Source organism: Mizuhopecten yessoensis, unplaced genomic scaffold, assembly GCF_002113885.1.
Source record: "Mizuhopecten yessoensis strain PY_sf001 unplaced genomic scaffold, ASM211388v2 scaffold716235, whole genome shotgun sequence".
NCBI classification, from domain to species: Eukaryota; Metazoa; Mollusca; class Bivalvia; order Pectinida; family Pectinidae; genus Mizuhopecten; species Mizuhopecten yessoensis.
Window position 1 is genome coordinate 195,754 of NW_018480015.1, and position 23,349 is coordinate 219,102.

Below are 23,349 nucleotides of genomic sequence, written 5' to 3' on the forward strand. Positions count from 1 at the left end.
TATAAAAGTGATCCCTTCTGTTAACCATATCTCCTGCTATGACTAGGACTTCATTCTGCCTAACTGTTGTCCTGATTACCCTACATATTCAGTCATTACTCTGCCTAACTGTTAACCTCAGTTTCAGTTCTGCCTACAAATGGGATCATTCATGCGTTAGTTAGGTCCAGCCGGCCAGCTGATTACAGTTTTTGAAATTGGCCAGAAGTTCACCGGGTCACGTAGGTGTCGTTTGATGACAATTACATTTAAAAGTGAAAGACGCTAATAACATGTGATGTCTTGATATCAGAAGTAGTGCGACCAACCAACCGGGAACTCGTTTTGCCCTGGGGGTGGAAATTTAACACTTGGTCGCTGTCGCTGATCACAACCCCTGAAATCACCTGAAAGGAAATTTGAGGAAATCCTACCAGGCTGTGTTTGCGCTGTGATCACTCAGCGTATAGTTCATTGTTCTTGCAGATGGTGAAACATGATCCCATATGAGTCAAACTTTGTATGGTACAATAGAAATCCTGTCTATTGTTATGAAATTCTGGCTTACATGTTACACACACAAAATATGACATATCTTTGAGAATCCAATACGAAAGATACATGAGAACACGAACTGCATCCTGATCGATTCAAACACTTAACGTGGTGCTACAAGTTATTCATCACTATTCCATACCAGTGCCACACAACTGTTCAGAAACTAATTTATAATCAAATCTATAAACCAATTAGCAGACAGCATACATGCATCCTGGTTTTCCAAAAAAACCTTTAGTGTGATATTGGGACAAATATTGACAAATCTTAATATGCCATTAGTCATGTGACATTCATGCTTGTTTGTTCCCATCTCAGCTGCAGATACCAAGCGTATAGACATGTTATAGAATTTTTAAGAAACCAAAAATTCAATTCACAGGGACTGTAAAATGGTAGAGGTATTAGCGAGCACTGTAACTATATATATTTTACTTGCTCTGTGTCAAACACTGAGATCACAATAATGTATTTTACTTGTGTTTTCACTGAAACCATATAGGTGTATATGTATTGTGGTGGAACTGGACTGAAGCAATCGTCGGTGACCGGGTAGCTCAATTGGTAGAGCGTCCCTCTAAGAGTTCAGGAGGTCCCAGGTTTGAATCCCGGTGTGACCATTGCGTATGTCTTTCTCCTATTATAGTATTTACTCAATGTTTACTCTGCTGTCATGTTTTTATCTGTGACACTGCTGTAACATGTATTCTAATAATTATGTATTGTAATAACATCATCGACAGAATCTTTTAAATGTTGAACAAGAGCTTCTTGTAATGGTACCAGTATAATAACATCCATTGTCATTATTCCTAATTTATGGTTAAACAGTTGGTAGACAGACAAAGCTGATGAGAGCTGGGTGAAGGGGGTGCCACCCAACACTTGAGCAGACCACCACCTCGGCTTACGGCTGGACACTTCCACTCAATCGGGCATAACAAACTCAAATCTTTACAAAACAGGAGATGAATCCTGATTACAGGCGGAGATGAGAACCACCAGAATTGTGAACAGGGATGAAATTGACCGTGTAACTGTACATAATGTGGACTCCGACATACTGGATAATGTTGTGTTCTCATACAACCCAAACCAACCAACCATTCTACAAAGTTTAAGGGACGATTTAGGCTTTGTTAACCCTTTATTGCCTCAAATGACCATGGCTCAGACCTTGTTTAAAATCGACCAGCCATTGATGTTACACCTACCATGTAATTAGGTGGTAAGTATCAATGTCTTTGAGGATACAGTGCACTGTTAGACCCAATAGGGTACATTTCACCAGCTTGTTACAAGTCTTGTTAACCAAAGTTTGTGGGATACCTCGAGCATGTACAGAAGTGATCTGTCTATCTTTAAAACTCCTAGGGGATACTTGCAGGTCGGAAATAATAGCTGGGTTGCACATTTAATTTTATCATGAAATTTTCAAGGGATTTACTTTTAAATTAAAGGAAGTTATATCAGGTTTTTTATGTGTCATCAAATTCTAATTCACTAATTGTCTTATCTTAAAAATATCGGTAGAAAAATCTTTTTAAATGTATAATGGTGCACTTAATTTGTTTTAGACCTGGCTATAGAATTATCAGTATAATTAATTACAGTAAGAATGTCACAAAAACTACCTTCTGCTGCCTTACAAAACACATGCTTGCCTTAACTCTAATGAGACTGTTCAACATTTCAGATCACGAACTCGGGGAATTCTGACAGCTACAAAGATCATTCCGATATCTACGCCATGCAAATATCAAAAACAGCTCCGGATACTGAACACCACAACACTGTTAGTGGATTTACCGGCAACACAGCCGCACAATTCTCCAGCGACTGTGGGACATAATCCCGGCTTCAGTATTGTCCAACTGTCAAAGATCTCCTTAAAATTTCAACAAAAATTGACTTTTTATTGTTATTTAATTAGAAATGTGTGCAGGCACCCATGCTTACTGCTACAGAATTGCTATCGACTGAAGAGTCGATAAAAAGCCAGTGGAATCGTGAACGAGTACGCTATTGTTTACCTGGTGTTATCAGGCGGCAAATTTAGTATAGATTTATTGACAAGTAATTGAATATAACTAGCCATCAATCACTAAGACTACAGGCATCCACAAAGTGATGAGAGTATCAGCTAGCTACATACATATGAACACATATAAATACCCACAGAAACAGTGGGTCCTTTCCTTGTACACAAAAATTCTGACCTTGACAAACTGAAAACAATGCACCAACGACCTTGTCTTTATTAAAATGTTGTCACCAAGAGAGGTTAGGCGACCTTGTGATGCATGTAGGAGGTCACTTAGCTTCACCGTCTTCTGTTCAAACATATCCCACTAGCTTTAACAAGGGCAGCTTACAGTAGAAACTCAAACTGCCTCCAATACTGGTTTAGTAGTTGCATATTTCTTAAATGGTTAAAATTGAATTTAATGGAAATACTATTGGGATAATCAATATTTAACAGAATATCCAAGCTTTAAATACATGTGTTCAAGAGACTGTGATTATAATATAACAAAGAGAATTCAATGCATAATTCATACCTATTTTTTATCTGCAATAAACGTAGCATTTGTAAGGCAGTAAACCACGCACCAAATATGATGTGAAGGGCAAAGTAAAAGGAATAGAACACAACTGATGGAATCACGCAAGCCCGCACACTTTATGGCATCCGCGATAGTAAACCGTATATATACCACATATGGTGGTATTCATCACAAAGGCAAGGAGCTGCTGGACTTTATCTATGTGATGCACTTTCCATATATTCATACATAATGGGTGTATATATATCGGTATAACTGCAGTGACACAATGGACACAGTTGTCAGAGTCCAGACACTGAAGCCATTGCCATGAACAGTTTTAAGCATGTTGATCTGTCATACCGCAGTTGTACATGACTGCTTCACCCCTTACCGCAGTTGTACATGACTGATTCACCCCTTACCACAGTTGTACATGATCCATCTATCTCCATCTAATTTGTATATAACCCATCTACCCCCTTACCATATATACCCTTAACTTGTACTCCCTCTCACCAGTGTCACCCTTTTACCCTCAAATAGATACCATCTCCTATGATAAGCTATAAGTTCACCATGAGCCCCTCATCCCTACAATACGTCCTAACCGTTCCCAACACCCATGTCACCTGTACTGTGCCTAATGTCCCACCAACCCAGTAATACTGAGGTGCACACTAAATAACACAGATGCAATGCCTGCACTCTGAATGATTCTATTATTGTTGGTGTGTTCTTGACAGCGTCTACCACAATTAGACATTAAATGGCTTCTTGTTTGAAGAATCGCTCCAAGACGGCCACCAACACAACTTCGCCACCACATTATGTATTGACAAAGGAAGCATGTTGTTTGTCTCCATCAATTGTAGCTGTCATATTTGTTGTCCCCGCTCAATCTTGTTTACCTCCGCCTGCCATTATTTTACGAGCCCATTTTCTATAGCCAATGTAAACTGTTTAATGAGAAGAGAGCAAGCACAAGACAGTACTTATGCATCTGTGTGTCCTACAAACAAGGTTTTGCCTCAACGCCACTTTCTTGGACTGGGGTTGCCAGCCTGCAGACAATGTAATACAAAATGGAAAACTGCTTCAATCAAATTGTCATGCTTAGCAAACAAAGCTGGACAAATGCCTGAACTCCTGCCATCATTATTGACATGGAGTCCATCTCGGTCCGTGACCCATGGTGGTCAGATTGGCTGCAAAGGCTCTCAAGTTTTCCAATCTGTACATTCTGTTTGATATAATCTGAAGTAAGCAGTCAGATTTGTAACAGTAACTATCATCTTGATGCTGGATCAAGACAATGTTTGCTAAGTAATCATCATCACCAAAATTCTTGTATTGGACATTTGCAGCTTAGGGAACAGATGATGTTGGTCACTACAGGTGTTTATAGGCCTGAAAGTGGCCATTGATTCTTTACAGTGGTCAGCTGGGCGACTGTGTAACATTGTCCACTGGGTATTATTTGTTATTACAGTTTGTGTTGACCAAGTCATTGTGAGCCGGACAAATGACCACTACAAATCAGGCCACACTTGTACACTTGGACGGGAACACACAGGGTTTGTTGGGTTGGTCTGTGGCCATTTGTCACACCATCAACAAATCAAACAGGAAATATTTACTATTTACCCTGGTTTCAATGGTGGACAAATAAAGAGGCAGATTAACACAGCAAACCATATGTCACAAATCCCAAATACAAACTTACGAAAATTTATCTTATTCCAAAATGGCCCAAGATCAATGCAATCGTAAATCATGCAATTTAAGATGGAAGGTTTGCATGCTTGTGGCTCTCCATGGTATCATGTAAATGTCACCAAAATGACAAATTCCAAGTCTGGCACCAAATATTGAAATATCTTTGTTATGTACTCTCATCATCACGCTACATAGACAAAACAGATATGTAAACACATCATAGCAGTGTCGTTTATATACACTATCAGACCCTGTAATATATGTAAATTGGATTCCCAAAATGCTGAAGGTATCACGCTATACTTTGAAACAGTCGTCCCATGTGTAATTCTGGATATTAATCATAACTCGTGTTTGGTAAGACGTGAAAAAACCCAAAGAAAGGTTGGATGTTGACCCTGCGTCTTAATAGCCCTACACAGAGACAGAAAAAGTTACGAAGCGTGTCCAAACAAAGTATTCCCATGAGTCTGTTCATGAGACAGGCTGTAATAATTGTGCCTGTGATCCAAGTCTGTCCCCGTGTCCCAGGGGCTAGATATGCAAATATTGATATTGGACCTTATGTAGATGAATGATCTCTAACAGGAAACAGTTGTAGGTGCCGGGGATTAGGTCTGAAAGCTTTGTGTCCAGTTAAAGACTGACACTAATTCTAACATTGTGTTTTACATTAAATGTCTTCGGCTGTAATTTGTCAACTAGCAGCAATGATAATACCAAACATCTAGAGAATGTTTAATAGGCAGGTGTCCTCAGTATAACACAGGTCTGTGGTTTTAATGTACTATAGGCCATTGTTAGGCAGTAAAACGTTGATAATCCTAACATGGACATCAAAAACACATTCCTTTATAGATTAATTTCCTTCTCAGTGATTATGCATTGAATTTGCCAGGGGAAAAAATGCCTTATTCTAGATGATAGCACTGCAAAATGAATGAAATCAATCAAACTTCTAACTAGAGGATGTCCTACAGCTAATCACCCCACACCTTGTAACAGACTCGATACAAACACTATGTAAAGGAAGAAATCATTATTACAATGATATGACAGTTATACTACCTATAACCTACATCTCGTGTCCCTAGCAAGATCCTTAAGGCTATTTCCACAGTCGTGTGTGATTAAATCAGCCCCTCTACCTACTTCCTATGGACAGGCTATAAACTCATGTTGATGAAGTCTTTAATTTCAACTGATCATCACTGCTTTATTGTGTTGACAAAACAAAGCTGCAGGATTTATTGGTTCAGGATTTTCTGTGGAATACTCTCTGTAACGGAATGCCAATATATTTTGAGGCGATAAGGCCAGAACAAACAATTCTAAGACCAGGTAACAGGGACAAATGACATGCATTCTACTGCCTGTTTGTCTTTGGATTTCATTGCAATCTTCATGTAAAGAATGATTCAACAAGTCAAATACCTTCTCACAAAGCCACTCTCTCGTGTAAAACACACTCTTAAGGAAAATGTATGAAATATTTTCCTTTTGGAATCCACTATCACAAAAAAGGAATCCCTAGGCACGTTCGTTAACTCCAGTGTGATGTTATTTAGGTAATTCATGTGCAAGGGTCATGGCTGTTAAGTCTTGCTAAACCCGCCCTTCTGTACATCTGTCGAAGGGGGATTACCCATCTTGATATAGCCTAGTCCCCAAGCTTTTCTACAAAGCTGCCTCAATTGTTCTCATCACCCCTGAATCCTTAAACCAGAACGAATGCATTAAAAGCTGGATTTGTCCTCATTTCATCGAAAAGTCATTTCAATATTGAGAAAAAAAATTACGACATCAATCTCCCATACTGATTTTGCTGACTGGATCAAAGAGCAATTTGACTCGTATCATTCTCTGGCTTGTACAAACCACTTTTAATGACTCTGTGTAACTGGTTGAAATATTTCAATTAAAAAAGAAAATTAATATTTTTGTGATAAAATATTAGCTCTGTTATTTAACAAAATGTGTTCCATTATGAGACAGGAATTTCAGCCTGCAGATGTACAAATGTTGGGCCTCAGTAAAACATAATGCTGCCCAGAAAATATTATTCATCTATATGGATTTTTTCTAATAATCGCTGCTCGTGCATTTCGCAGACCTGGAAACCCTGGTGAATAATTGATATCATGATCAATTTTAAGCTTGAACAAACATTATTACGATCTGAAATCTGCATTCTGTCATTTGCTTAGAAGCTAGATTTTTATCATCAGTTTATGTTTTTATCTGATTGCAGAAATTCAAAGTATTTTTAGAAGTTCTTGTTAAGAAATTGCCATTTGTTTTTAATGGAGCATGATGAAAACTTTCTGATATGTCAATTTCTGTACTGATGGAATTTGTTAGCGGTACATTTGATAACGTAAAGCCGCTACAAAGAAAACTCATTACCTCTATAATCACAGGGTAAAACCAGCCAAACATGTTCAACCAAGTCTGTACACAGGGACCCTGCACATTTACAAACATCCCAATGATAGAGTACTCAATTACAAAACATCTACACAATCGACACTATCTAATTACAAGCATCTAAGCAACACGGAGAACTGGAGAAAATGAGTCAAGCTTACAATACGTCTCTGCTTCCCTCCGATTACATTGGTCTACAATATACTTGGTGTTCCCCATGACGATGGTCTACGATATACTTGGTGTTCCCCATGACGATGGTCTACGATTTACTTGGTGTTCCCCATGACGATGGTCTACGATATACTTAATGTTCGCCATGACGATGGTCTACAATATACTTGGTGTTCCCCATGACGATGGTCTACAATATACTTGGTGTTCCCCATGACGATGGTCTACGATATACTTGGTGTTCCCCATGACGATGGTCTACGATATACTTGGTGTTCCCCATGACGATGGTCTACGATATACTTAATGTTCGCCATGGCGATGGTCTACGATATACTTGGTGTTCGCCATGACGATGGTCTACAATATGTAGGTGTGAGAGAAATGCATATCCCTTTGTTTGTCACTGGTTTATGTACACAGGTAAGAAAGTTTGGAGTGGTTGAAAGGCAATTGTTACAGGTCTGTCATCATAATTTTGTTTTGTCCCATATCATGTGGAGGAAACATTACTTGGTTGAGATAGTGAAGTACTTGATTGATAAATGAGCTATTTTGGATTGTGATGTCAAAATCATCCTGTTGGAGATATCCAAGTGCTTGACATGTACTTCAGCCAATATATGTGATCCTAAAAGAGTTTAACAGAGTGATGACAAAAAATTCTATTTATAGTAATGGTGACCTTGATCTTGGGGTGAACATTCTGAAACATACTTACTTGTGATTCATGGTAGGGAAATTTGTTTGCATGACAAAATCTGACATTCTGTATCATTATCTACACACGAAAACACAATTTGAAGTATTTTTTGCCAGGCTATTTAAAAACTACAGTGTAACACCTCTTATCTTTAATAGATAATTTATCACAATGGGGCATGAATCTTGGGTCATTTTGGTAATGAATTTTCAGTTGCGTTAACAAGCTGTGTTATGAGGTAACAGGTATGTGATGGGAAGGATGTGCCCTATCTATCTCCGAGTGTGTTCACTGGTTCAAAATGATGAGTTACCGGCTACCAGACTGCACTAACATTGGAGATGTACCAGAGTTGAACTGTACCCAATGTGGAATGTTGACAAGGCTGGGATACATCTCTCTCTAGTATACAAACTTCAACACCGACACATTCCCTCACTGCACACCAGAAATTATTTAAAACACTATTATCTACCGTTAGCAATGTGATGATCCACACATCTGCCATTAAGTCAAACTGCTTATAAATTCAATTTGCAATAATGGAACTATTCCTATAATTTAATTGAGGAATCAGATCTAGAATTGTCGTATAACTACAAACAAATGAAATGTGTTTTATGGAAATCGTCTTTTGATGGCTCTCAATGGTTCTAAATGTCTGGTATAACTATGTTTAACTTCAACGAGGCAGTACCTTCTTACAGCATTGTCCCCTCGTTGTCAACCACCACCCAAACCTTACGACAGTCTTAATTCAATTGATGGATCAATTTTCCGAATGGCTTGAGTTTGTATTTGAACTATAACAGCTAACGTGGTTAAATTTCGACATAAAGTACAAGCAACCCTCCTCCTCTCCATGGATACTGCAAAGAAACGCAAGACAGTCCTCATCAACCAGAAGATGTGACCCCTATGACCCCTGCAGTCCTCAAAATGAAGATCTGGCACCAATCTAGCCATAACACAATGTAATCAACTCCCAGGGGAGCTGATCTATCACTAAAGGCTACCACGGAAACCTGTCAGGGAGAAATCTTTGTTCGGTAAAACACTAAAATGGTTTTCTTAAAGGTGACATAAACTGTCGGCCATTAATCATTTTTATGACATTTCATGTTTCTTTCTTAAATTAACTTGATCATGCATGGCTAATATTAATGTGGTACTACAAAAGCTGGAGTCAGTGTGCATCTATTAAGATTAATATTGATATTTCTCTCCTTCCTCACTTAATTTATTTTCAAATAATAATTATATTATAGTGAAAATTGATAATTTCATCTTGTGATCCTAATTGGTCATAACATTTTCAAGGCCCTTTTGTTATTTACATCAAAGATTTAGGACTTGTTTTCAATGATGGATCAATTAATCAATCATGTACTATATATATAGATGTGATGTAATAATTACTTTCTCTATTTTCTGAACAAGTTGACAAGGTCATAAATAAACAGACAAGAAAACAGCCTGAAAACCAAATGTGTTGTCATCTATCTACTGATATCACAGGGGATAATTACGGAGACACTGCCAGACTAACAATGGCCACTAAACAGGGTGATAATGGTATCTGACCTGGGAGAAAGTGTACGTGGTAGGTTTGCCTGAGGGGGTACAGTGGACGAGACATGTAAACACACAAGATCAGGTCTGGTTAGGTGTACCAGACAGCACTACTTATCTGTTTAATCAAAGACACCGATAACTCTTGTCTTCCAATATTACGTTGATCAGAAATCTCACACAGTAACATTCTACACCCACGTGTCTATAAAGCAACAGCAAACCAATTTAGTTTTTTAATTCCTGCTGTTTTCCCTAAACTCTATATCTATATGGCAACAATTTGTTAATTTTATTAGACATTAAAATTGCGAAATCTGGAGGGTGCGATATTAAAATGAGTTCTATCCCCTGAAGTACAGTGTCATAGTTTATATACATCCACCGCTAAATGTTACAATCTCATGGAATAAGGAAACAAGGATACAGGACTCTCCACTGTCAGCGAGCAATTAACTCTAAATTGAGTCTGAGATAGGTGCTTATGTCTTATGATGGAGATATTTATATCTCTATTCCTAAAGTAACCTACTGTGCAATTACATCTTAAAGCAGTATGTGCTAAATATGTAACAAGTCCACATTTTCAAATTTTAACTTGATAAATCTGTGAAAATAATTGACAACTTTACACAGGAAAACACAGATTTTATAACCATCTTGTTTTTAAAAGAACATTTTTAATTATTACATCTACATTCAAAAATGTATTGCTCACAAAGAAATTATTGATGTAACTTTCAAAAAGAATAGAGAATTTTGTCCTAATCTGGTTCACACCCAGCTAATTGTATAAGGTCCGACAGATCCGAGACAGGTGTGCTAATTACCGATCAAAGTATCCAGGTAAAACTTGACAGGTAGATGTTAGATAAGGCTACATGATTACAGGTGAGAAAATAGTTAATTTCATTAGGTCCTAAGTACAATGTAGATCTACCTTACTGATCAACAAAAACAGGTAGATTTGTTTTAATTATTTGTAAACAAGTGAGGAGTTGCATTACCAGTTTGACCTTGTCATAGTGTTGATGACCTTGAGGGCAGTCTTGTGAAGTTGTAATAATCCAACCCTGTGGGCTTTTATCAGACAAGCATAGAACAGATAAGGCTTAATTAAAAAGTAAAGGCAAAACACATTCTGCGAGTGTCACCTTGTAGTAGAGATTGCTATAGTCTGATAACACAAACAGCTATACCATGTAGGGTGGGCTGTACATTGTAGGGGTACGTATACCTACAGTAAGTTTTGGAGGGGTACCATTTCGCAGGTATAACAATTACCTGAAGGTTACTAGGTTTTGGGGTGAGGGTGTGGTCCTCACTATTACCTTCAAATGTTTTTCTTAGGCGTAAGCAAATCCTTCAATGCAAATATTGAAGGATTTGCAAGTTACTCTGAGATAAAATAACTGATATTCTTTCAGAAAATAAACATATATTCTGGTTTCGTGCTTGAACCCTGTATACAAATACGACTAATGATGTTAAGTTGACTAAGCTTTGATTACTGTGATATAGGATGCAGTGTGCACACTTATAAAAAACACAAAGAAGGGTGGAGTCTCTAAAAACAAACCTGCCTCACCCTGGACAGGGTATTCTGTCTGCAGCCTGACAAGGTACACCAGTCAATGTCTATGGTAGCCCTCCCATCTCCTGTTCCTAATTATCTGTTAATTGTACATGGGGTGTGTATATTCTGTGTCTGTAGGGTCAAACCCCTGGAACAATTACCCACATACTTGTGATCCCTCCTTCTTACTATCAGCCTCTCATTATACCATCACCCCTCCCCTCCAATCACGAGCCATTCAATCTTCATCCCCCCATCAGATCCTCAGGCTTCCCCTCCCCTACACCCTTCCCCCCAGTAGCACCAGCTGTTTATTGTTATGGACCAGCCTATGTTTACCTTGGGGTGTCCCTGGTATGGGGAGGTGGTGGGGGAGTATGCCCCATGCTACATTAGTATATTATTGTAAACTCCTCACACAAGAGGTGAGAATACCTAACAGCTATATATATAACTGTACCACCAAAGCAAGTCTTCATTTGATGGTCCTATAATGGTTTTATCATTAACATCTGATGACCAATTATCAGCTTGATTATCATGTAACCACTGGTAGATTCAGTAGTAAACAGCAAGTGTATTCCATAGTTTTAATCTTTAATGCTGAAAAGTCTTTTGTTTCCATTTGTTCAATATTTCTTGTATTTCGACAATAATTGTTATTCGTGGGATGCCTTATTCACTGATATGGTGTTTGTTATATGTTTATCTCTATACTAATTCTCAGAGATGAGAAATATTTTTAATGAATCTTTTTTTTCTTTGCAGAAACATTTTAATGCAAAAATAAGAACCACCAAAAAGATGAACTTTTCTGTTGACAGCGACGCTTTTTGTCCCTATAACTGCTACAGAATACATACACCTCGTTATCTTGTGACACTATACTTGTATATGAACTCCATCACGGGTAGAAATCAGTTCCAGTTTGTGGTATATATACATGTACAACACTGGGAAAGATTCATTAACCATGCATACCATGTACATGTATATGTCCCAATATGGCTAGAGCTTAATGAACCATAAATCACAGTCGATTGAATATACAATCAATCAACACAGATTTCAATTGGGAGGGTGCGGCGTTTACCTGTCAATAAACGAGCACTAATAGTACACACCTGTATATAAACATTTACACACCTGTGAATCAATATGTAACACACCTCTGTCACAACAAATGGTCAGCTTGTGGTCAGATGTAACCGGTCACTCTGGTCATTGAAATGGTCCCTTTCACGAAAGTGGTCAGTGAAATAGATCGACAGATACAACTTAGCTGTGAATCAATTAAACTGGGTTCAAAATAATGCCCTAAGCCAATCTTTAGTGCTTTAATTTAACACTGAACACTATGGTCCAATTAGTAAGTACTTCAAAATTGTTTGATGGTTTTGTTGATACAAATTCCTAACCGACCTTGGATTTATAGGGAAAGGATTTTAAATATATCACCAAAACGTGGAATACAGCTTACACCTATACTGCAAGTAAACAGGCCCAACAACACTATACCTAACCACTCATACTTTTGCTTGTATACAGCTCATGTAAACAAAACCTTAATTATATTCTTATCTTTAGGCAAACTTTGTGTTTGAACTAGAGAGATAAATTTCAGCTTCAATGAACACTATTTAACCTGGGTGATTAAAATAATCTATCATTTTCCACATCGTTTATCTTAATAATTACTTTTCTAGGACATTTTTGGGGTGAAAAAACTCCAGTCCAGAATATCTGGTATATCACTTAAGTGAAAGTAAAGCCGAAGTGTTATTAAATTTCCGAAATCATGTGTGAAATGTAAACATGTTGGCACTGCAGAACCATGGATGCAATGTGCACACTGCATAAACTTCTCTAGTATGTCTAGGATTTCAACCTCAGACGATCCTGTTGCGAACTGAGCAGTTTTAATGGCAAGCCTTTGGTCACTTGGGACCATCAGAGACCAGGAAGATGTTCTTCCGATCCGATCCGTCCGTAGAGCACTAAAACCTCGACCAGCCACTCAAATAGTTTTATTCTTGTACAGAGATTCAGGAATCAGTTGCCCACATTGGAACTGCAGTTTACAAAGATTTTAAGGAAAAACCAAGACAAATCTATCGCATCAAAGCTTAAGTACGTACAAAACCTGCTTACACACCAGATTTCATGATCAAAAACCTTCGTCAAACACCAGTTCTATGTTATAAAAGGAAAATTTCCAACAGATAAAGATTTAACATGTAATAGATTACCATCTATAGGATATATCATTGCTGGGCAGGTGCTAGATTCTATGTATATTTAATGTTATGTTTACATCTTGGCAGGAAGATTTGATATGCAAAAGAATATTATAAAAATTTACCATTTCTGTGACCCGAGACCTCTGTCTTCTACACACACATTTAACAACATCCTCTTGGCAGAGAATTCTCAACTTCACATGAAATTCTGTGCAAAAGAAAAAGCATCAAATTTGCCCAATATTTAACCATAATTGTCCTCGGAAGATAAAGTGTGATTAATTGAACTTACAGAAGTACCGAAGTATAGATGATGTTAAAGGAACTTCGGAATTTTCAGCACATTGTAGATACAGTTGAGACCCAATTTAATCTCCTGCTCAAGAGATAAAATATGTGTCCATTTCAAATGTTGATGATTTAGAAAAATACTCCTGATTCTTCATCACCACAATTTTGACATGACATGCTTTTCTTGATTTTTTTGAACCAAAATTGCTTCATCTTTCAGACAGACTGATGGGGAAGACATGATTCATTGCTCTGGGTGTGTTGAAATTTATAGCTCGATAAATAATCAGAGTTTAGATTTTTCATCAGTATCTTGAAATCTAACAGTTATGATTAACTTGTCAGACTATGGAGATTTGAATATTAGTAAAACTGATGTTTTGCCATGTCAAAATATTACGAATAATCTGGTCCATACATATAGAGCAATTCTTAACAAGGATGACTGATCGGTCTGAAAATGATACGAAAACTTTTCTAGCTACTTAAATTTCAAATTTGTGCATTATTTATGAAAAGTTTTTTTATAAAAGAGTTTTGTTTGGTCCTTGACAACAAGGTCAGGTTTTGTTAAGCACCCGTTTGGAATTTATGTCAAAGTAAAACTGACAACAATCTAATGTCTATATATACCGGTGATAGTACTTGCGTCGTACTTGTGGTATACGAGGCCTCACATTATACGGATATCCACAGGAAAACGTTATTACCTTACCTTTATCTCAACAACCAGACACTTGACTTGTGGCGCCGTATTTATGACAATTAAAACATAATTACAGGAAATATTCACCTGTATAAGCATTTAAGTTTTTTCTTTAACCGATTAATGCAAAGAATTACTATACATAATCTGATTCAGACATTGGAAATTAAAGTGCTATAATATATAAGGAATTTTGCAATGAAAAATAAAAATACTTTAGTTGATGTCAGTTACCGTACGTACATGTAAAAGCATGTGAAATTCTTGATTTCCTTTGTATTCCTGTACCTGCAGCCCTTGTTACAATGATTTATTTTACATGTCTATTACATACAACACTTCGACATTCCATTGCCTTTATACTTTCTCCAGATATGATTGCTTGTACATGTGGCATGCTGTTTTATGTAACCTTAGGTAATAAAAACATAAATGGTAGGCATACACACACAAACTATCCTTCCTCCCTTTTATACCGATAAAATTGCTCTCTATTAGATGTTTCACACTATTCAATGTAATTATTATAGTCTAACACTCAGCTTTAACTAAGTACTATTATCTCATTAGTGTGTTATACATACTAAAGATAATAGAATCTATCTCTATCAGTATATCTTTATATGCTTGTTTTTCCCCCCATGTTAAGCCATATTTTAATGTTCCGTGCGCATTCATGCATCAGAAACATCAAGAAATGTAAACCTTCTTAAAACACATTTCCTACCAGGGTCATAATCAATTCTGCATACCTGTCCTTGTATACCTGAACGAGCACCTGTCAATATCTACCTGTATTCAGATTTATGCAATGTTCTCTTCGATTGAGTTTGAACATCTATGAACTTGAAAATTCCAAAAAGCCAACAGACCTTAACGTTGATTTGAAATTTAATACCTAATAAAGAATTTTAAATATAAATTAAGTATGCAAGGAATAGAACTGATCCATTGATAAATTTCAGTGACAATGAAGTACCCAGACGAATTCCATTTTGATTTCCAAATCAACTTGTTCGTGTAAATATCTGTTGAAAGAAACAACTGACAATTCCAATGTTGTATGTTTTGACGAAACAGCCAGCGAATATTGAAAGGCGTTGAATGGATACAAATCTGTATTGGGTCAATGTTTGTATGTCAAAACCGACATGGGTGTAAAATGCAGTGTTTTTATTTGAGAACCAAGTGTACAATTCTAAGTCTCAATCCCAGACAAACTAGCCTTTTCGGCCGTGTACCGCTTCAAACTGACTTGTCCTTTGTGTGAAACCGTTACTCTTTATACCTGGAGACATGGGTGGTGTTCGTTTTATATTTAAGGAGATTTTCCAACTGTGTTAAATGGGAAATTCAAAATCCTTATAGTAAAAGGCCTTTAAAAATGCTATTAAAACTAAGAGGGTGTCCAAATTATACCTAAAACCGATAGATACACACACCTACAATTCGGGCAGTAACAGGCCTAAATGGGAAAGACTGATTTTATCCAAAACTGTGATGGCTTTCCGACCCCTAACAGCTCTGAAAATGTGGCCTTTCACCTTTTAAGTCCAACTGTTTCACAAATATATATAACTGATTTTAATCAAAAACAATAAATAGGAATAAGTAGTAAAATTTCAGGAGAATTAGATTTAGTCATTGGACCGGAGACATCCATCCCTCGGCAGGTGTTCTACAAAACTGTCTGTCAGAGGTAACTACATCTGATTCACCGACTTTTTCCTAAACTATTTCCGGCTGACTGAGTGTTTAAGCTTTTATAAATTGATACAGGCATAATTTATCACTATTATTAATCATCATTCAAATATGTAAAATACAAGTACATATTTATCAGGTCATAAAATTTCAATCTCCTCAGTACAAATGAGGATAAATTATATCGCAAACATTTAACGACAAAGAAATGACCATTTCCTTTCAATGTTTTTAAGTTTTTGACAAAGAGTCTGGCTATTTACATGAAGTGGTCGTGACTTTCCTTGAAAGAACTGTTTTCACCCAAAGCATTTGATAATAGGGTTGAGAAAAAGACACATTTTGAATGGTACTAAAATTTGTGTCACCAAACCAACCCATACTTGTGGTCATTATCAATATATACCTGTATTATGCTCTTTACACAGGTAAAACTGTACCAGGTACATGTCGTTAAGGTAGACATACCCGAAAGGCTTTCAGGAATGTGAAATACCTTGTTTATTATTTCATACTTGAGTGATAACGGGATGGGAGTATAATGAAATTGACTTATATCACTAACAGAGATAAGTCATGATTACCTCACTAGTATAATAAGACAAGTCTCGTCAGATTCTGGCCCGAAAAATTCCCTTTCAATTTACCTGCATACTTCGCATTTTAATTCTATCTTGTAGGGTTTTCGGGACAAACTTTTGTATACAACTGCGAAGAGTTATTTCAATCACATTTCATAATGGCCGATTCTTATGCACAAATATATGTAAAAGACATTGAAAATTCTGATTAAAATCTGAATTCGTTTCACCTGTCGTAAATATAAATTTTGTTAAAAGTTTTTATTTCCATATATTTTAAAGAATGTACAAATTTCTTAAAAAATCTATTATTACATTTATATGAAGGTAATTAAGAGAAAAAGTCAAATGTAATACCTTTCAATACAGAGATATTAAAGCTATCGCTACCTTAATTACAAATGACCTTGGTAACCCAGTCTGCCAATATTCAGGTAATACACGCAGATTTGTCATTATCTACTGTATAAAGGTAAAAAGCCAGGTGAAATATTCAGACTGAGGTACGACTTGACAGGTTAATTACCAAATATCACAAATGTCTGTCATATCATTATAATATCTAATAACCCCTGAATCAGGTGTATGCATTACATCTGTTCATCTAAAACTATCGTCCTATAGAATAAATGTTTTCCTACCGAGGGTGTGTATCACTACAAATCACCTGTGCATATATTAACTTGAATTAACGAATTCAATTTTATATTAAAATCCCCTCTTGATCACCTAGATATTATACATAACACCTACATAACTCTGAGATAATTCTATTCATCCCCTTATCAGATATATTATTATCTTTGTACCGTTGAAATACCTGTAAACACAGGTATGATATCACCAACAAACAATCTTTTACCTGGACAGTTTCCATTTCACTTTGAACCCACCTGTACTGTTGTCATTCCCTAACTGTTCATCCATCTTGATTTATAATATGTACCGTATGAATCAATACATAAATCGGATGGTTTTCTTTCAATTAGTATTCCCCTGTGTACCCTCCTCTTCTACTATCATTGCATTTCCCTCTTCTATCGAAGTCTATCATTACACATCTCTTTTGGTTTGTTCCCCTTTCTCTTGTTTTCCGAGGAAATCTAACTTGATAAAATACCCAGTGAATAAATCACCCTACCCCGAGAAACCTCCTTAATAATTCATCCCCCTCCCCATCTTCTCATTTCCTCACTTAGCCTATAATCCATTGTCATTCTAACCTTTCCCACATCATTCCACCTATCTCATCTAACTTCACAAATTTTAAAATAAGAAATGATGTGAAGATTATAGAGTCATATATACATGTGTATATATATTATATTCTTTACTTTTCAGGTACTTATTCCCTTTATGGTCATATGAGTTGGTTAAAATCATTGGGAACAAATAAAGTACTACCTTTATGAGAAATTATCATACAGGTATCATTTTTTAAGACTTATTTAAGCCAGTCTTGGACTTTCTATCTGTATATTAGTGTGTAAATATATGATACAGTGGACTGTCAACGTTGAATAACACTTGTCATCAGGAAAATTACATATAACAGTGTCTGTTATCTGGACTGGTGAGATAGCCAGTACACAGGTAGAGGTATGTTCATTTATCAATATGACAGGTATATTACCATTGTCCAAAGGGTGACCCAACAACTCACCTGATGACAGGTAAATGTGATTTCTCCTAGTTGTGTCATTAATGGTCAAGCACACCTGAGTATTCAGGCGTTCATAATGCCATTATGAATACTGTCTTAATTGAGTGACCACTGGGTCCTTTCCTTACCTTTGATGACGGGAATGAGAGCCATGTCTGGCTTCCATTAGACTAAACACTCAAATTTTACATCACAAAATTAATTAAGTTAAAACGCTGGTTGTCAATTATCCAACATGGTCAAAAGAGGACAATTAGTTATCATAATTTTCGGGATATATCCTGTAAAATAATTTAAATTAAAAATGAATTGTATGTGTTTTTTCTTGTTTTTTCGGAGATAAATGGAAATGTACTTACAATGTATTAGATGCATTCCAGTAAATGGGAGCAAGTTTTCTCCCGCTATCCACGAAAGAAACCATTGACATTGTTAGGGGAAGCAAGATCACAATATAGTGTAATAACCAAGGCATCTTCCACACATGTCCGGGTAGTCCCATACATTGGGTCATTGTACAACTTTCTAAACACCGGCCTTTTCTCTCATGTACCAGATCCGATCTCCATAGTAAACAATCACAGACGTATTCCCAAAAAAACTCCGGCTACATTCTTCACACTGTAAAAACTGTCGGAAAAATTCACACAAATATTACCACTGGAGTAGTATGCTGATAAATATTCGCTATAATAGCTCTGCTATATTTGTTACGATACCTAACTCACACATAGCTATAGCAGACGTGCTCTCTCTCTTACTCTACGATAGTGAAACTAACACACACGTTCTGTACTGAGCAGACCTGAAATCAACAACCGAAGGGAAACCAGGGTCACATGACCAACATACCGGTGGGGTGCCGAACGGGGTTCAATCGACGTCTGCAGGTTTGAAGCGCTTGTATGACAGCTTTAAAGTTGGTTCCTGTATTTTACGTCTCTGTTTCAATGAATGGAATGCCTTGTTTGATATACAGATATACACTTCACATTACGAGCAGTTAATCGCTTTGATATGCCGGTGGGGCTTAGCGGTATCAAAACACTGGTAATCTCAGGTATGCTGTTGGACAGCGGGGCCTTAATTACAGGTAAACACAATGAGTTTCCTGTTCTAGTACTCATTAAGGCCCTATACATCCCTTCAATATCTCCTAATCATCATCTGCCCTCTATACTACCTACGTTTCTATCTTGACAAAACTCTGTTAACATATGAAATAATTGTGACAGGTCGTATTATAAATGCATGTTCTCTAACCCATGACTGTCTACCCATTCTAATTAAAAAAAAAATGCAAAACTTTATAATCCTTTATAATCATTGATTTTTTTTTTATTGAAAACTAACAAACTTCTCCAACAAAGTTGTACCCTTTGTTAAATGGAAACATCCCATACAACAATGTTGCAAAATATTGGAAGTTAAACTTGTAACATTCCTTATAAGGTAATCCCAATTAAATTGATTAAGTTAAAAGTGAAAATAGTGGAAAAAATCAATTAAACCCCCCCCCCCCCAAAAAAAAAAAATTTAAAAAAAAAAAGNTAAAAAAAAAATGCAAAAACAAAATAAATGTAAAAAGCAACTATAAATTTGAAATTTTATACTTGTCAGAATAATAACATTATTGTTTTTGTACCCAGGTTCACTATAAATTCTAATTCCTAGTTTTGATTTTTTTGCATCCATATTTATATCAATAATATATCACTGAATTGTTTATAGTGCTGAAGCATTACATTGATTGATCTCAGTGATGGGAATGAATTAAGCCAAGTGTCATATTGAAAATTACACTTTCAGACCTTCACTGGGAATTCAAATCCTCCATTTCCACGCAAATGTCCTGCGATAGTGGAGGGTGTCCATTTATACTGGTTGGTCGTATCAGGGTAATGATCCGAGACCTCGGAGGTTGGTTTCAAGCAGGTGAAACTACAGGACAAGCTTTTGACGTTTATTTCGTTTCACCAAATAACAAATGTAAAAATAGTGTTGATAAGGTCTCTATTAATTGGGACTATCTGTATCAATTTAGAGAGAACTAGCAAGAGAAGTGTATCCATCATTTATACATGAACTAACCTCACATTTAGTCGACGCAAATGTGATCCCCAAACCCGATATCAGACTTCACATTTCCATGAAATACTCCTTAAAATTAGTCATAGAGCACTCATCAATTTAATGAGAATTTAACCATCGAAAAGAGAAATTGTTGAAAAATATTTTATAAATCCTCTTAAAATTACATACCAGTATGTGCACCTATAATGAGAAAACGTTCACTAAATTAAAAAATAAATAAAAAAAGAACTGGAAACTAAAAGTAAAATCAATGTGGAAATCATTATTATTTTAAATATGACATTCACAACTTAAAGTGAGAAAAAATGGGATATTTCAAACATTGAAAATATATTGAACTAAAAACAATATTTATGCCAATCTATGAACAATACATCAATATTTGGAGTAGTGAGTTCTTTTTAATTGCCTCAATAACTACTCAAAATGATGACAATCACATATGTAATTAAACGTAGAAGAACGACCTTTTAACTCATGATCAAGTAATGTGAGTATAAAACGTGTCAACCTATTGTGACAGGAAGGGGAGGCAAACCCTATTTACCTGGTGTCACCTGTACAGATACTGAAATCCATTTGTCTCACAAAAATAAGAAATATCAATTTTAAAAGTTAAATTTTGTTATGTAATGAGTTTAATACGTGACCAACCTTCTGGTCACCAAATCATAAAAGAAAAAAAAAGAAATAAAGAACCCAATCCTCCACAAACAGATGACTTTTGCTTGGTCGACATTCAGCTCCATGTATCACATCCTTTAGTGTTGAAAAGGAACGTCTCAAATCCAGCACATCAAATGAAATTTGACAATTTCCAGACAAATTGGCTTACAATTTTTTTTTTCTGTTTGGTTTATTTCAGACAGGGTAATGTGATGTCTATATAAATTCATGTGGGATAAAAAAAATCTATATAGACGAGAATAAACCAGCTTATCTGTGAAATTCTAGTAAAACTTATCAATTTGATTAAGTGGGAAACCTGTGGAGGCCGGGCAGCGAAGGACAAGAGCGGATAGAGGTTGGAGGGAAACAAATCATAGTGTCTGCCCGTAAATATCCCTCTGGTGTTAGATTACATAACAGATGGAGAAAGTCCCTAAGTAATAAAGGGACACAGTTTATGGGGTGCAGGAAGAAATTACAGACTCAATGAGTCCTTAAAGGAGCCATAAACCTTCCCTTTCATTTAACAAAAATAAAGGATTACGTCAAAACTATTTTGTTCTATGTTCCTAAGTATCGGGCGTTCTACCTCTTCACTGATTTCAAGCCTTTTTAATTTTTGTTCAAAATCACATGGGAATTACAATTTTTTTCCATGATAGGACTGACATAATATTTTACATAAATCTCTGAGATTTTGAGCATGAAATTTGACTCTGTCTCAACAATTATCACACACACGCCAATCATCGTTAGCATCCTTCGCATCTTGGTTCTACTTCCTTTGTAAAAGCCTGTATAAAAGTGGGTCCTATAATTTTGTCGTCCGCTTTGTAGATGTATTTTATTTTCTACCTGTAAAATTTTCACCTGAACACTTAAGGAAGAGTACAATGGTGAGATACATTTTTATAGGTACCAATATCTATGGTCCCCTAACATTAACGGGTATTGTGTGTGACATTGATTTAATTCACGATAAAAACGCTCCAATTTTATGAGAGGGTAGATCAGTACACGTGGAGAGAAACCAGGGATCGGATGTCAGCGCAACAAACAACTCAAATGACAGACAATAAACAGCCAAATATTTATGAGAGGACTATTCAGGCTATTTTACATTAATGTCTGAAAAAGTCGTTGGGTAAGTTTTATCAAACAAGGTGATAAAGTGTTGGGTAATTTGTGTTCAGGGTGTGATATTTGTGAATTGACGTCTTTGTGCAAGGTATTGCCTCAGGCCGAGGGGAAAAGTCCCATACATAACACACAAATCAAGTTGATCAATGGAGCAGTGGACTTGATCTACCCATCTCATAATCACCTCTTTATGTACCAGTAATTACTTTTTCATATCAGCTAGAATTTCTTAATATTTCACCTTCTCTTTCATGCAAGGAACAGACCAAGGTTTCTTTCTTATATGTAAAACTCTGACAATTTAGTTTTATTTGATTTTTACTTTCATAGACTAGTCAAGTTTTAATCATTTTTTTTAAAATTACTTTGAAAGCACCACAAATTAGTTTGGAGATTAATCTTGCAATACATCAGGCGTTTTTGTGTAAGAATAACAATTGCATAATGACAGCAATTTTGTTGTTATTTGAAAAATTTGAAAATTGAAATATAAAACACATTACTTTAAATACATAATGGATTCAATTTGATTCATAGGATCAGCAAGTTATTTATCAAGTTAAGAAATCTTATGAACAAAATAGATAAACATGCCTACAATAGAGTGATATGAATCACCATGGTAACAATATGAATACATACCTATTACATAATTATTAACGTGCAGGGTTACACAGAAGCTTGCATTATAATTGCCTACAGAGCAGCGATAAAAGGGCTCTGAACACCCGAGTAATTAACTCTGCATTCTTAAGTATATATAACTTCAACAATTTTCCTGTCATCTTTATTCAATTCCCAACTTGATTTTTTTCCCCTCCAAATTTCATATTTCTGATATGATCTGAAGAAAACACCTTAATTGATTTTCGAGAAGAAAAGTTAATTGAATATTCTTATTTTCATTTCATATTTGTGATTTGGAAGCCCACAATCAAATTCAAGGGAGAAGTCCAGACTCTTTGAAAAATGCATTATAGGCACAAACATGCAATGCTCTTCTGTAA